Source organism: Lissotriton vulgaris, chromosome 2_1 (assembly GCF_964263255.1).
Source record: "Lissotriton vulgaris chromosome 2_1, aLisVul1.2, whole genome shotgun sequence".
Classification (NCBI taxonomy): domain Eukaryota; kingdom Metazoa; phylum Chordata; class Amphibia; order Caudata; family Salamandridae; genus Lissotriton; species Lissotriton vulgaris.
Genome location: NC_141687.1, coordinates 729,182,422 through 729,194,646, shown reverse-complemented (window position 1 = coordinate 729,194,646; position 12,225 = coordinate 729,182,422). Strand labels below are relative to the sequence as shown.

General features: G+C 41.0%; 1 protein-coding gene across 3 annotated transcripts in view; it reads right to left on the bottom strand.

Moving 5' to 3' along the window:
- Positions 1-12,225, bottom strand: part of LMO1 (LIM domain only 1) — a 534,498-nt gene that overhangs the window by 408,066 nt on the left and 114,207 nt on the right. The window lies entirely within an intron of this gene.

Sequence of the window (12,225 nt, the reverse complement as noted above, 5' to 3'; positions counted from 1 at the left end):
ATCAGACCGGCCTCCAGCTAAAAAACAATGCGCACTGGTCCGACTTTGAGGTAATGGCTGAAAACAAGGTCTGCAAGATAATTTCTAATCTTAAAACCTTCCTCCCACACCATGGACCCCTTCCCTTCCACAATCATAAAATAACTCAACCACACCATTTCCCCTTTCTGGACAAAAATCATCAATGCCTCTCTCACCTGTGTCCCAGACTTCCTTCAACTAGGACAAATCACGCCCATTCTCAAGAAACCAGGGGCCAACCCTAATGATCTTAACAACCTCAGACCTATCTCAAACCTCCCATTCCTTGCAAAAACATTGGAGTCATGTGTTCTCCACCAACTCAATAAACACACTGATGAGTTCAACCTCCTCAACACCTTTTAATCGGTATTCAGGTAAGGCTGTAGCACGGAAACAGCCCTACTCAACGTCTCGGACGACATTAGCAAAGCCTTTGATGATGGTCATCCTTATTGACCTATCTGCGGCATTCAACACAGTAAATCATCCAGCTCTTCTGGACACCTTGTCGAAGCGCTCTGGCATAAATGGTACTGTACTAAAATGATTCACCTCTTTCCTCCAACATCGCTCACAACAAATTAAAATCAACTCCTGTCTCTCGAAGCCAAAAAAGTCACACTTGGGGTACCACACGGCTCGATCCTCTCCCCATCCTTTTTCAATCTCTTCATGGAGCCCCTCACAATCATCTTGAAAAAAGGTGGAGTGAGTTACCACCTTTATGCGGATGACACCCCAAATCTATTTCAAAATCAAGTCCCCCGATGACATCCAACACCTTAATACCACTCTAACGGAGATCCAAACTTGGTTCAAGTCAACCACTTAAAGCTCAACCCAGAAAAAACAGAACTGATCCTTTTCTCTCCAAAAAGCAACCATCGTCCTATCCAAGAGTGGCTCAAGAATCTCGTTGCCCTAAACTACCCCCTTGTTCTATCCAACTCAGTTAAGTCTCTAGGCATCACCCTTGACAAGAACCTATCAATGGAGGCCCACATCAAAAACTCTGCAAAAAGTGCTCTTTTCTCTCTAAAACACCTCAAGAAATGGAAATCTTTTCTTCCCCATGATGATCTCAAAACAGTAGTTCAATCCCTCGTTCTCTCTAAAATCGACTACGGGAACACCATCCTTACAGAGACTCCAAAAGCTCGCCTAGCCCCACTCCAAAAGCTCACCTAGGCCATGTTCAGCCCCTAGCTGAACATGGCCACTCGACTTGTATCTGGAGTCAAACGATTTGAACACATCACTCCAGCTCTCAACTCCCTCAAATGGATTCCCATGGAAGGGAGATGTATTTACAAGCTGGCCTGCATCATACACAAAACCCTCCACTCCGGCCCCCAAGTACCTGAACAACAAACTGGTAAGAGCAGGTCAAGCCAGAACACCGAGAAGCTCCAACTCACTCCTTCTCATTCCGCTAAAAATGAAAAAGAAAACCACCCAATACTGATCGTTTTCTGGCAACGCTCCCAGGATATGGAACGCTCTCCCTGGAGTCCTCAGATGCAACCCCTCCTTCTCCTGTTTCAAAAGGGACCTTAAACTCCATCTCCTTAACAAATACTTTCCTGAACAACGTCAACTAACCTAGACCTCAATATTCCGAGTTGACTCCCATTCAAGGATTGTTGGTGAATGGACTATGCTAATCACCTTGTTTTCTTTTTTTTTTCTCTTCCCCTCCATTGCACAGTTATTTATTGTTCATGCTGTATTCTTTATCCGTGGTTTGCTCACTTACTCTCAGCCTTCTAGGTAATGTAAGGCCCTTCTGATTTTCACAATGTTACTGTGAAGCGCTAGTATACCTACGGGTCTAGCTAGCGCTATACAAAACTTAAACATTTTTTTTTTTTAAAATGCATGTAGACACTGCTAAAAATGAAACATCCATTAATTTTATGGTATAGCTTCACCCAAAAAGTAGTCCAGGGCAGTCATAACAGCAACAACATGATCATTTTGTTATCTTTTTTAATGTATGGTATTTGCTGGAAATAACCATATTTTACCTGGCATCCCCCTAGATTTATGTTGCTTTGTGGTGAATCCGTTTTTGTTGACCATAGGAATGAGTGAATTATCCCATTTGCATGCCATCCTGTGACCTATTGATCCTTCATAGTGATCTGAGAGCTGTGCCCAATTAAAGGCTTTGCCTATCTTTGATTTCTGATGTGGTGGGTTGAATACATATGTTGATTTAATAGCTTAACTTTTATTCAGAGTTAAACAATATTTTGTGCCAAGTTACTTTTTGTTGTTTTAGCAGTATCATTTTAAACTACTCTGCTTGTGTATTCGATTTTTGGTGAATAAGTATGTAAAATGCATACATTGTCTTTTTTGGCCTTTTTGACTTTTCAGGAGACTGTTTCTAAAAGTGATTATATAGCATCTAGGTGTATTTTGCTTGTTCCATATCGCTTTCATGAGTGGACATTGTAAAGGAAATGTGATAGTAAAGGTGGAATTTTGTTTTTCTTTGGCTTTGGAAACGATTAAGCAATTGGCTTTCTATGAACATTTCACTTAATGGTAATCAAAATTAGAGATTTTGGTCTGCTTATATATTTTCTAATGCATTTAATAAGGAGGAATATTACAATGTCAAAGTGCACTTACTGATTATATCAAATCGGGTCATTGCGAAGGATACCTAAAAAATATTTCTCTCAGTGACCATGTGTTAGACCAGGCATCTTTGGTATGTTTTTCACTTGGCTATTTTGCTTCTGACCTCCTGTTTATGACTGTGTGCAGCATTTCTTTTTTGCTGGTTTTGGAACTCTGGGCACTTTACCACTGCTCATGAGTGCTAAAGTGCAAGTGCTCGCTGTGTAAATTGTGACTGTGATTGGTTATCCATGGTTTGCATATTTGATTTACTGGTAAGTCCCTAGTAAAGAGCACAGCGTGTGCCTAGGACCTGTTAATCAAATGCTACTAGTGGGCCTGAGCACTGATTGTGCCACCCACATGAGTAGCCCAGCAGCCATGTCTCAGGCCTTCAACTGTAGTTTCTGTGAGTACAATTTTAAACTACCAAGTCGAACTGGAAATTGTCCCACTTGCCAGGCCCAAACTTTTCCTTTTATTACATGTAGGGCACCCCTAAGGTAGGCTCAAGGTAGCCCATGGCCATGGTGCAGTGTATGTGAAAGATAGGACATGTACTGGTGTGTTTTACATGTCCTGATAATGACTACTGCTAATTTCGTTTTTCACTATTACAAGGACTATCTCTCCCATATGTTCTCATTGGAGCTGTCTTGTAATCTCTTACAAGTGTAACTTCCAATTGTGACGAGATAGAGATTTGGAGTTTGGTGTCCCTGAACTCACAATTTTAAAATACATCTTTTAATGAAGTAGATTTTTAAACTGCATGTTTTAAAATGCCACTTTTAGAAAGTGCAAAAAGACCAATTGATGACAGAATGCAGAACAATGTCATACATTCACCCCAGTACAGAGATCTGGGCCTAAATCCATCGTTTTTTTGCTCACCATGCCATTCCAGTTTGAACCCAGCCATATGCTGATCAGTCTTGACCCTGCGCCCAAGGGGAACAGTCCAGTCCGAGCTGCCAGGTCCTCCCTAGACTGGAAACAAGCATCCTAGGACCGGTTTCGTGCTTTGAGCCCTCATCAGCCAGGATAGTTTGACTCCAGTGGCATGGAGAGTACAGGACCCACGTCTGGGCATACCTGTCCCACTTGGGGTGACAAATGCAAAAAGAACAATTGATGGACAGAATGTAGAACAATGTCATACATTCACCCCAGTACAGAGATCTGGGCCTAAATCCATCGTTTTTTTGCTCACCATGCCATTTCAGTTTGGACCCCGCTATATGCAAATCAGTCTTGACCCAGCACCCAATGGGTCAAGTCCAGCCTGAACTGCCAGGCCAGGTACACCCTGTACTGGAAAGAAGCATCCTAGGACTGGTTTCAGGCTTTCAGCCCTCATCAACCAGGATAGCTTGACTCCAGAGGCATGGAGAGCACGGGACCCAGGTCTGGGCATACCCGTCCCACTTGGGGTGACATATGCAAAAAGAACAATTGATGGACAGAATGCAGAACAATGTCATACATTTACCCCAGTACAGAGATCTCGGCCTAAATCCATTGTTTTTTGTTTACCATGCCATTCCAGTTTGGACCCAGCCCTTTGCATATGCATTCTTGGTACCCACTTTAGACTCCAACGCAGGCCCAGCTGTGTGTCTGAAGAAATCGATGCATCCCCTGCTTTGCAACTTTCAAATCGATGCAGCACCTGTTTTGCAGGGCGCTGCATCAATCCAGCACGATTTTCAATGCATTGCACCTGTGCGCCAATCTCTCCATCGACGTTGCCCAGCAGTAAGGATCCAAGGCCAGATGTCAGGAAAATGACGCATCACCTCCACTCACAGTAAAGAACCAACACATCACCTCCCCTGACAGTTAGAAACCAACGCATCACCTCCCCTGTGCTGCAGTAAGGAACCAACTCATCACCTCCCCTTGCAGTAAGGAACTGAAACATCACCTCTGCTTCAAGTAAGGAAGTGCTGCATCACTTTGTTGAATGGCACCTCACCTCCCCTGCACCTGTTTTTTATTTTATTTTGACGTTTTGGCTTTGTTTTACTCTGATAAATATTGGTTATTTGTCCTAACTGGCGTGGTGTCATTTTGTTTCACTGTGTTACTGTTTGTGTGTGTGTGTACACATGCTTTACACATTGCCTCTGAGATAAGCCTGAGTGCTCGGGCCAAGCTACCAAGGGGGTGAGCAGGGATTATCTGGGGTGTGTACTCCCCTTACCCTGACTGGAATAAGGGTCCCTATGTGGACAGAGTGTAAGCCATCCAATTTCTATCACCATGAAGCATAATGTCAATGCTAAGTAATGTATAAATAATCAAATGGAATCAGGTGTCATAGGATTGACTGAAAACAGTGAGCAATCACTGCCTCCACCTATATGAGCTCTAGAGTGGCTGAGACTTTCGAAGTGCTTTAATGAGCTAAAGATTAAAATGTACTCACCAGACATAGTAGAGAATCATGAATTCCCATTCTTATCAGTACTTTGGGCCTGATTTAAAGTTTGATTTCTGGGATACGGTGCCAAAAGCTTGACCGATATCCCATCAGTTGTATTACAAGTGCATTATATCCTATGGCACTTGTAATATGGCAGACGTGATATGACCCACATTTCTGATGCAGCATCTCATCTGCCAGATTCCAAATCAGCCCTTCATGTCTACTTTAGTACAGAGGCAGGAGTTCAAGGTGACTCTCGTATAAATATTATTGGCACAGGAGATGTAAACCTTTTATTTTCTCCACAGAACAACTGACGCACACAGAAATGTTAGTGTGATGTTAGAATGACTGAGCACCATGATTGGCTAATCAAATCCAGATTCTGCTTCCGAGTTGATTTTGATGTTGAGATCCTATTGCTGAGTTAAAGACAAACCAATTTTTGTATGATGATCAGCAATATATTCTAACAGATGCTACAACTGCAGAGCTTAAGGTGATCTCCACCTTCCTTGCACAACTTGCTTCTTCATTACAAGATTTCTTAGGATGACAATGTTAAATCTGTGGAAAAGCTGCTTTGATGGTCATCTGAGTCAGACTGCATAACTGAAGGAGCAAGGAAGGCAATCCTCATTCAGTTGCTGAGAAAAGGTACTGCAAAGAAGATAGCAGTGGACTGGCATTAGATATCCAGTGGGGGTCGCAGAAGGGAGGGCTTTCACCATAATATGAAGTCATCAAGTAAGCGTCTGTGGCATCTCTAAATTCCGAGACTAAAACCATTTCTGATTTGCCAAAGATACATTATTTTTAAAGTGCTAGACAGACACTAGTTTTATCCACATTTTGGAATGCACCGAGCAGAATGTATTTTGTCTTCAATTTCATATTTTATTTTGAAACTATAAAGTTTTTTTTATTTCTACTCTTTCATTTGACTTCATTGTTCATTTAACTTATGTAACATGAAAAGTTCCTATTTCATCGATAGCACCACCCCCCCCCCCATGTCTGCATGACAGCTGTCTTAGTCGACAAAATCTGTTCTTTTATAATATTGTATAAAGGCCAGTTGCTGAAAGCTACCAAAGAAAAGAAATGTCACGTGGCCCCTTCACAGTTTCTTTGTATCTATCTTCGAGAAGAATTGTTCTTTTTATATTCATTTTTGTATTGAAAAAACAACAGATCTGTTCAAAGGAAAACACTGTCAACAACTATAATAGTAACATCAATTAGCTATTGAATTCAATAATGATTTGAGACAACTTTCAACAATGCAAGGTTGTACAATAGCCTCCCAAAGCATGCTTTTCTAAGCTACAGTGAATGTTGTGCTCGAATGTTAATAAAAGGTAATACATGTTTTAATAATTCAGCCTAAATATCCAGTTAACATTTGCCAACTGGTGTGAAGACTAGGTTAAATCTGGAGATGTCATAGCTGGAATGCCCCCATGTTTCCTTTTTTTTAATTAAAACATCTTTATTGGATTTTATATTTAAAACAATGCAACCCCCCCCCCCCCCCCACCCCCCACCCCCGGTCAGACAAGCAGAGAAGCAAAACAAACAGGAAATTTGGGAAAAAGAAAATTAAAGGGATTAATACTGGATTAGTGATTCAAACAGTAATAAGTCAATACCAGTAAATTAAATTTTCTTAGAGAATACAAACATAGTTTGATTAAATATGGTCTAGAGGTTATTTACAAGCGTTACAATTTGATAATTACAATTTTAGATCAAGCTAATTGATACATCGTGCTACAGGGAATTACCTTGGGATTGTGACCAATCAATTAAGGGGTTCCAGATTTTCAGCCCCTTGGCCCTTCGCTTCCTACCTTTTCGTTTGTAGATAGCCATTTCTAAGTTATATATGGCTAGTAGCCTGGAAAACCATTGTTGGAATGAAGAGGGGTTGGGGTCCAGCCAGGCAGAGGCAATACAAATTCTTAAGACCGCCATTGCGATAAAAACTACTTCATGGCCCTGACAGGGATTGGTAAGGCTTGTTGCCCCTAGTAGAACCACTTCATTAGAGAGATCTATTTCAGTTTTTAAAACCGTTGATAAGAACCTCTCAATGCTTAGTTTTAGGGAGGAAGAGAACATGTGTATGCAGTCAGCATTAGGAGTCATACATCTAAAACAGTAAGTCCCCCTCCTACTCCCCCATTTAGTTATTCTGTTTGGAGATTAATACATAAAGAAGCAGGTATTGTAAAACTGAGTTTGAACTTTTGTTGACACAAGAATTTTTTGAGATAAGCCATAAGCATAATTAAACTCTTCTGTAGTGATAGCTATTTTTCCCTGCCACTTCTGTGCAATCTTCTCGAGGTTATCCGGAAAATGGGTTAGTAAGAGAGAGTACCTCCCCCCAATAGTAAATTTTTTGGAGTTTTTTTGTATTTCGGCTATGGTTAATTTATCAAATGGGATATTTCCCCTAATCCGTTGTAATAAAAATCTCTAATTCGGAGATATTTAAAGAAATCTCTCCACTCCAGTTGGTATTTCTCTCTTAAGGCTTCAAAAGAGTGTAACCCTTCATTAGAAAAAAAGACACCCAATATGTGTAATTCCAGCTGCAGTCCAATTGTTAATACAAGCACCTCTGAAAATTTCAGGAAGGGCAGGGTTGTTGCTTAAAGGGGAATAGTATGAAAGTCGTATAAATACCCAGCAATTTCCTCACCGATTTCCAAGCAGGGTTTTCAGGCGCACTTTTTTATGGTAGCTATCATAGATAAAACGCCATAGATAGCCGCTGCTCTTATTACCCAGTACTATCTGATGAATTGAAGGTTGGTCCTCCCCTAATGTTGTCTCTGTACCGTCTAATAAAAAAAGTTCATGATTGTATAGTAGCATCGATGCCCAGTAATATGGCTTAAGGTTAGAGAGGGCTAAGCCTCCTTTTTCTTTGGGGAGAGTCAAGAATTTGTAAGCTCGTCGGGGTTGTGAGTATGCCCACATAAAGCTAGTAAAGGTACATTCCATCAATTTAAACCAATGTTCTGAGATTTCTAAATTGATTGCTCTAAACAAATAAAGTATCTTAGGAAAGTATACCATTTTTAATGCGTTTGCCCGGCCAATCAAGGATAGATGTAAGTTATCTATGCGGCGGAGGTCTTTTTGCATTTTATCTAACATGGGCTTCATGTTTAAGTCAACCAGATTATCGAGCTTAAAGGTGATACACACCCCCAGGTAGGTCGCTTTTTTCTGTCACACGGGGGTCTATCATGATGCATTTATTATTCAGGACCACTTGGGTTTTACTCTGATTAAGTGCGTAGCCGGCGACCTTGCCAAAGTCTTTGGCCTCTGTTTCAATGATGGGTAAGGCTGTACTTGGATCAGAAGTGACTATGGCAATGTCGTCGGCGTATGCCAGGGTCTTGGTCAGATATCCTTGGGTCAAGATGGGAATAATACCTCCATTAGATTCCAAGCTACGGATAAAAGGGTCAATGTAAATTGCGAACAGCAATGGAGAGCATGGGCATCCCTGTCGGGTTCCCCTTGATATTATTAGGTCTTTAGAGAGATTACTATTAACCATAACCATAGCTTTAGGGTCGATGTATAGTTTTTGTACCGCTTAGATAAATCCCTGTTTAAATCCAACTCGAGACATTGTAAGCCACAGGAATGGCCAGGCGACCCTATCAAAAGCCTTTTCGGCGTCTAGAAGAAGTAGCGCCATAGGGTCTCCTGCCACTTCGGTACTGTCAAATAGGCTGATCACTCGTTGAATATGATCTGTGGTTCCTCTTCCGGGCACAAAGCCATGCTGAAATTTTGACACAACTTTGTGAATTATTGGTGAGATGCGGTTTGCAATTAATTTGGCGTATATTTTGGAGTCTACATTTATTAAGGTAATGGGGCGATAGGAACCCATCTGATCTGGGGGTTTATTTTTGGGGGGAAAGATGATTATTTTTGCCCTTGACCAGGAGCTTGGGGGTTGTCCCCCTCGAAATACATATACACATAGATCTAGCAGGATATCTTTAAGTTGATCTTGAAAGGGTACATAAAATTCTAAAGGGATAGAATCCAGACCTGTTGCTTTTCCTCTAGGTAGATCTTTACTTGTCTTTAGAATTTCTTCCAGGTTCGGAATTTCCTCTAAAGAATCTCGATCTTCCTCATTAAGCCTAGTAGGTGTGTCTTGATCCAGGTATTCCCTCATTCTTTCTACGTCTACCCCCCTTCTTCAGAATATAAGGTACTATAAGAGCACCAAAATGCTTCTCTGATCTTTCCACAATCTGATACCAAGCCTTCTACTGGGTCCTGTATTTTGCGAATGTGATTCTGTGATGTTTGTTGCCTCATACGTATAGCCAATTGATGGCCAATCAATTCGCTAACTTCATATACCTTCTCAATGTTGGCTGTAGCTTTTTTAACCGCTTTGGTGGTAAATATGTTCATAATGGCAGCCTTATTAATTACCACCTGATATTGAATTTTGGTTGTTTCTTCCATCGTTAAAGAATCTCGGGTTTCCATAATGAGTTCTTCTTCGGCCCCCTTCAAGTTTTCCAGTAGTACCCTATGGGATTCTCTAGCCACTTTATTAGCCCTCATTGAATATTGCATGGTTTCCCCGCAGATCCCGGCTTTTAGAGCGTCCCACACAATTTCTACCATAGTGCTCCCAACATTGTCCTTTAAGAAGTTGGGAATCCATACTCGCATATGATTGCAATAATCATCTTCAAGGAGCAGGGATTTCTCAAAGGTCCAATTTCATTGTATCTGGCCCATTTGAGTTAACCCTAAAGTGCATAACAGAGGATTGTGATCAGAAAGTATGCGGGTAGCTTTTCTATCTGTGTTATAGATCTTAATGAGTGTGATACTAGAAAATAGTCAAGCCTAACATGTACACGATGTGGGTTTGAAAAAAAGGTGTAACCTAGATCATTAGAATTGGAAATTTGCCACCCGTCCAAAAGCCCGTGCATATGACACAGATGTTTTAATGCTTTGAAAACTTTAGGTTTCCGACCGTGGTACTGCCAGTTATCTCTCATTGACCAATAGGAGGGCAGATTGATATTAAAATCCCCACAGATAAGTAATGGTAATGGCCAATGTATGAGTTTTTTGGAAACTTCATTGATCACTGTAGGATTGTCACTAGTGCTCCCATAAATTGAGCGGATGGTAAATAGTTGCGATTGTTCGACCTGGCACTCCGCAATTGCCCATCTGCCAAATGTATCTGTTTTACACCGGCTGAAGCTAAACCCTCCGCCTTTCGCTAATATTGCCATCCCCCTGATCCGTGCTCCTTGTGAGGTAGCACAAACCAGTTTGTACCCCAGTGACTTTAAAATATGTGATTGTGACCCTACAGTATGAGTTTCCTGCATAAACACTATGTTGGCACCTACTGTTTGTAACCCTACCGCAACAGCCTGTCTCTTTTAAATATCATTTAAGGTGCAGATGTTAAGTGACATAATCTTTAGTATTTCCATTCAATTATACAAAGCATCCTAAAATAGTATTCCCCCAAAGCCTAGGTGTTAGCAAAATTGTTATAACTTCCTTTTTCCCTGTGAACTCTAAAAAGCCTGTCTGACCTTCCTGTTAGCCTCCCCCACCCCGGCTCCCTACCACCCACCCGCCACCACCAATGGAGGTTACCTGACCCTGGTTGGGCCAGGGACGTGACATCTGCCGAACAAAACCCAGTGAGCCCGCCGAGAACACCCCTATGAAGAAAAAACATAAGTAAAACTATCTAATAAGGAAATTTCTGACACACAATAATAGAGGTACAGCCGATAACACAGCAAGATAGACCGCTCTTTTAGCATACAATCTCATATCTAACTTGTGTCATTGTGTCTTATAGGTCCTAACATTAATACATTACCCACCACTATATAAAAAGTGAGTAAGCTCTCTAATGAGGATATATATATATATATATATATCCCCCCCCTCCACACTTCTCATTACCTCTTTTTTTCCCCTTTTTTCTCCCTTTGAAAGAGGAGGGATAGCCAGTGCTGAGCATAAGAGAGAAAAAAAATGATGTTAAAAAAAAACCGAAAAAAACCCCAACAGAACCGCAATCAGCGAAGTATACCACAGTTTTAACAATCTGTCTGATACATTACTTTCGCTACTTGCATTACTTGCATTACCTGTGTCCTGTATATTATTTTACTGCATTTCTTGCTTTATTATGCCCTGAGATTTCTTCTAAGTAGCTTTTTGCTTGAATCTCAGAGATGAAACTGCGGGTATGACCATGATAGACAATTTTTAATCTAGCCGGGTTCTGAAGGAAAACCGTTACTCCTATTTTTTGGAAAGGATCGAATAATTGTCTCAATCGCCACCTCCTCTCGACTGTTGCATGTGCAAAGTCTGCCTGGGTAAAAATGTTACACCTTCAAAGGTCCTTTTACTGGTAGGTTGGGCTAGGTCATAGAGTGCCTGTCGAAGTAAGAAGTTTCCGAAAAACAGAAGCATGGCTCTAGGATGTTGTTGAGATGCTGTTTTATGGTTTTTAATCATCAGGGGAAACCTATGGGGCCTTTGAACCTCTTTATCCCAGTCCCAGGAGAATGCCCCCTTTGTTTCCAGTGAAAATGTTGTCAACGAAGTTAGTGCTTGCATACACTATATACAAGAACAATACATGCACTGAGTACGACTTTTTCAGGGACCTTAAGATTTTTGGGGCCAATACACTGCTCCAAAATCAATTATTTACATAATTCCTTATATGTGAATGAATTCAAGATAGTAATGATAAAAGACCACAGAGAAAGCAAAACGTTGAATACGACTGTCATTCTCAAGCTCAAGCAGAGGAGCTTTGTGAAATGTATTTGCCATATGTTAGCTGGCAACAAGAATCACCACACACAATATAATAATGTTCACCATCAACTATGGCTCTGTGTGGATGACATTATACGTTTATTTTACAATGAAGGCTCATGTGAACTGGGGCTTAATTTAGAATCATGGCCCATTCCCATCTCACCTGTAAACAAAAATGCACCTCAGGATTAGTTTTCTGTGTTCTCACTTAGAATTCAGCACTGTGGGGCTACCCAGCACAAATCGTATACACAATA